The 4983-nt window shown below is 47.9% G+C and overlaps 1 pseudogene; it reads left to right on the top strand.

The window, feature by feature from the left end:
* Positions 1-219: 219 nt before the first annotated feature.
* On the top strand, positions 220-633 carry LOC136131542 (2-iminobutanoate/2-iminopropanoate deaminase pseudogene; annotated as a pseudogene).
* The last annotated feature ends 4350 nt before the right edge of the window (positions 634-4983 follow it).

Raw genomic sequence — 4983 nt, 5'->3', positions numbered from 1 at the left:
TTTCCCTAATTCCTGAGTACTGAATTCCTGTGGTCTGGGTAGGAGACCCCAAAGCCTGTATCCTCCCCTTTGCTTGCTGACTCCCACGCTTGTCCCTCAGGTCCGTTTTCCTGCTTTGCGTTTATCATAATTAACAATCACATGAGACCCGTGAGACACGAGTAGAAGCAGCATACGTGGTAGTTGTCTCCGAGGGGCAGCAAGGAAAAAGGATTAGCCATGTCGTCTTTGATCAGAAAGGTGATCAGCACCGCGAAAGCCCCAGCGGCCATTGGTCCCTACAGTCAGGCTGTGTTAGTCGACAGGACCGTTTACATTTCAGGACAGCTAGGCATGGATCCTGCAAGTGGAGAGCTTGTGCCAGGAGGGGTGGCAGAAGAGGCTAAACAAGCTCTTACAAACGTGGGTGAAATTCTGAAAGCAGCAGGCTGTGACTTCACGAATGCGGTAAAAACAACTGTTTTGTTGGCTGACATAAACGACTTCAATACTGTCAATGACATCTACAAGCAATATTTCCAGAGTAGCTTTCCTGCAAGAGCTGCTTACCAGGTTGCTGCTTTGCCCAAAGGAGGCCGTGTTGAGATTGAAGCAGTAGCTGTCCAAGGACCTCTCGTGACAGCATCGCTTTAAGTGGGCCCAGTGTTATTCAGTCTGGAATTTTAATAATGTTTTTAAATTAACATCTTAATTTTTACAGTATTTGTTGGAAAGTGTACGGCTGACTGAAATATCTGAAGTTATTATGGAAATACCATATAATAAGGGGATTGAACATGAGTTGAAGATTAATGATGAATCTAGTTACTGATGTTATAAATTACACTTCTATAACACTCATATTACTGGATGTGGGAAAAGAGACACACATTACATAGTTACTCAGAAAAATAAAAGTAAAGGGAAATAGCATGTAGGAAAGATGAGTTACTATTCCTGAGAAATAATAAAGAGCACACCTAATTCAATTAGACTCTATTAATTTAATGGTGTGAACTATTTAGTTCTCATGTCAGATACATGATTCTGCTTTTACTTGAGTAAAATTAAAGCATTTAAGTTTGAACGGTAGAGGTAAAGGAGAAGAAACTGGACCAAATTTTATATAGATAATATTTTTCTAATGGAACTAAAATAGCATGCAGATTTTAAAAAATTACATGTTTGTGTGAGTGTTTACTTGCTTATAATGTCTGGGTCACCAACCACTGTTATGATTGTGGGGTACACACTTCCAACGGTTTCCAAAATAATTTTAAGAACAGTAAGAATGCCTAACATCTACTGAGTGATTACCAAGTTACAGGCGTTGTTCCTGTCATAGGAGCATAACTTCATTAAATCCTCACAACTAACTTGTGAGGTCCCACTATTTTATATCCTCATTTTATAGTTGGAAAAAAAATGAGAACTTTAACATATGGAATTGGACTTCCCTGGTGATGCAGTGGTTATTCATCCCCCTGCCAATGCAGGCGACAAGGGTTCGATCCCTGGTCCGGGAAGATCCCACATGCCGCGGACCAACTAAGCCCACGGGCCACAACTACTGAGCCCACGTGCCACAACTACTGAAGCCCACACGCCTAGAGCCCGTGCTCTGCAACAAGAGAAGCCACCGCAATGAGAAGCCCGTGCACTGCAACGAAGACCCAATGCAGCCAAAAACAAAACAAAACAAACAAACAAACAAAACATATGGGTTCATACTCCACAGGCCCTCCTGAAACCTTCTTGGATTCAGCTACATTTTAGAGCTCATTCCTGGTTGGTCTATGCAGATATAGTTCATCCATTTTCACTGTGGTTGTAACGTTCCAAGATTGTTTTTTTCAGTTACCTCCTATTAAAGTATCCCTAGTGTTATAGTGACTTGACGTTTTAAAGCTCTATTCCATTATATATTAAACTTCTAATTTACTTTGAAAAATAAAAAGTCCAACATTCCAAGTTAATGGGGAGGAGGTGTGGGCCCTTTATTGTAACCTCAGGTATCCTAGGATGGATTAGGGAGAAGCAGCAAGAGAGGCCTGGCGTAGCCTTTCCCCAGCCTGAGAAAACTTTCTTTGTTGCAAATCTGACCTTTCTCTAGGGTTTAAAATTGTTCAAAGATTTGAAAGACTATCTCACCCAGTCCCCCCTTTTTACAAGGGAGACCAAGGCTGGAATTGTTATCGGGTCCCAGGGCTATCCTGGTGAGCCCATGGTGGGGTAATCAGGTTAGAACTTGGACGAAGTTGGGACTTCCCTGGTGTTCCAGTGGTAGGACTCCATGCTTCCACTGCAGGGGGCACAGGTTCGATCCCTAGTCAGGGAAGTAAGATCCCGCACACCACATGGTGCAGCCAAAAACAAAAAGAAACTGGACAAGTTGTTGCCTCTCCCTGTTGCCCTCAGTGGACCCCGCATCCATTGCCTGCAGTGTAATGTGTATGATGCCCTCTGGGCTCCAGCCCTGCCCAGCCCTCAAGCTTCTCATCTCTCTGCCCTTCACCCCATGCCTCCCCTAGCTCACCTTTGTCCTTCTAAGCATTTCAGGAACACCTGAGCTCCCCATAGCTTTACACTGGGTTTAGACAATGGCTGGTGTTGCAGGCACTTCCTGCTGGACCACCAGTTCCAGGAGGCAGGAGTGGGCCTACTCTTTGGAGTCCCCAGCTATAAGCACATCCTCCAGCTAAGAAATACTTGTTGTGCCAACGGATGCTTGTAGTGGGAGAATAAGGGAGAAATTATCACAGCAGTCAAGGTGAAAATTAAAGTAGGTCTGTGCTGGATCCATGGGGTGCGGGGGTGAGAAAGAAGCCCAGATGGGAGAGGAATGGCAGAGCTAGAATCTAGATGGCTTTTTATTTTTTTATTTTATTTTTTGGCCACGCTTGCGGGATCTGAGTTCCCCAACCAAGGATTGAACCTCGGCCCACGTCAGTGAAAGCGCCAAGTCCTAACCACTGGGCCGCCAGGGAACTCCCTAGATGTTTGTTTTTAATGGTGAGAAAACACATTATGGCCAGTCTACATCCTATTCATCCCAAAAGGGTAAATCACAGCAGATTATTTGGAGCCACTGAAGGTTTTTGAGTAGAAAAGCAATTATTCCACGAAGGGCACTGTCCTGCATGTTGTATATTTTGGAAGTTGCCTCAGTCTGACACAATATAGCAGGGCCCCTCACCCCTGGACCCACCTCTGTGACTTTGCCCCACTCACCGCCCTGGAACCCTAACAGGTGCAGCCCCTTTGGTGCTGCCTGAACTTCTCAGGGCGGGCATGTGCTGGTACGGCTGATATCCTGCCTGCAAAATCCTAGCTGCAATGACAGGGCTGTTACTGTGGTAACAAGGTCACTTCTGCAGGTTCCCTCAGATTCTGCTTCTCAACCGCACTGAGAGGGAAGGAAGACCAGCTTATCCCCAGGTAGCCCATGGCCCCTGCAAGCCAGTGAGCCAAGAAAGGCCCACTGTTTATCTTAAATTCAAATCATAGTGGAGGGAGACAAGCTACGATCAAATCCCAGCCCTGACACTTTCTGAAACTGCATCCTCACAAGTTGCTGAACTTCTCTGTGCTTCACTTTCCCCAACTGTACAGTGGGAATGTGAGGATTAAATGAAATTATACATAGAAAGCCTTTCGCAAATCCCTGGCAGGTGGTACATGTTAGCTAATATTAAATCCCATCCCTCCCATCCTCTGCAGAAAAGTCTGACAGGAAGCCCAGAGGTGTCCTCATGCAGCAGAGCTGAGGTGCGGGACAGTTTTCTGGGATCGTCAACAGGGTGGCCTGAGGTGAGGGAGGGATGGGACTTACTTGGCCTTCAGCAGTGCCCTGTGGCAAGGCCTGGGGCTTCCTGGATTCATAGCTCCCAACCTCGACCTGCCCTTGATCTTGTCTGTTGGGTGGAGTGTAACCAGGTTAGGGTTATTTGCTTGAGCTGTGTCTGGGAAACTCACTGGAGACCACGGGGACAGGCTGGCCTCATATGCAGCCCCTTCATTCACTTATTGTGTCATTCATTCGACTCACTCAACACACGCCGTGTTGGACGTTAGGGAGTCTGTGCGAAATGATAGTCCTGCCCTCTAGGAGCTCACAGTCCTTGCAGAGGAACCAGAAGAGCAAACAGGTGACTTCGATCTGGCAGCATCCGGACCACTGGGCTCTCCCTGGAGAGGCAGGTGTGGATGGTGGAACCCCAGAGGGGAGGCCCAGCTGAGGCAAGGCAGGGAAGTGAGAAGTGTTCCGTTTTGCTGCATCGTAAAGCCTGCAGCGGGGTGGCTGGAGAACAGGCTAAAACTATGGAGCCTGGGCTGGCCAGAGCCTCCTGAGCCGTCCCCCAAAGTGTGGATTTATTCAGAGGGCAAAGAACCCACTCGCTGGGGTTCTAAGGTCGGGATTTGCTTTTTCCAGAAGGTGTAGGGTAGGGATGGATTAAAAAGGGCGAACTGGCAGTCAGAGGGGAAGGGTGCTCTGGATGATGATCTGGGGACAAATGGTGAGACCTGGATGGAGCTGAGGGACATTTAGGGGTAGAACCAGTAGGACTCGGACCCTGGCTGAACTGATGGTCCTGCAAGCTTCCAGAATGACCACCCAGGTGCCGGCGCTGGGAACATCAGGCCTCTCTGACACTAGAGTTGTGCAAGCCTGGCCGAGCAGGCTGGGCAGCCCATTGCCTGCAGAGTCCATCCAACGCCAGCGTCCGGCTTGGGCTTGGCTGCGCTGCCCAAGTGACCTGTCTATGCCCCCTCTCATAGGAGAGCATGAACTTAGCACCTGGCATAGAACCTGGCACTGCACAGACACTCAGTAAACGGTAGGTGGGATTATTAATTAGTTACATCTTGTGGGGTGCGTGCAGGGGGGCACAAAAGAAGACTTCTTCCATTCACTCAATATTCACCTACTGAACAGCCTGGGCACAGGCCCTGGATAAGACCAAGTAAGCCAGTATTGGTACCGACTGAGGGAAGGCACCAGGC

The sequence above is a fragment of the Phocoena phocoena genome, chromosome 11 (genome assembly GCF_963924675.1).
Source record: "Phocoena phocoena chromosome 11, mPhoPho1.1, whole genome shotgun sequence".
Classification (NCBI taxonomy): domain Eukaryota; kingdom Metazoa; phylum Chordata; class Mammalia; order Artiodactyla; family Phocoenidae; genus Phocoena; species Phocoena phocoena.
Note: the sequence above shows the minus strand (reverse complement) of the source record. Positions and strands in the feature narration are given on the sequence as shown.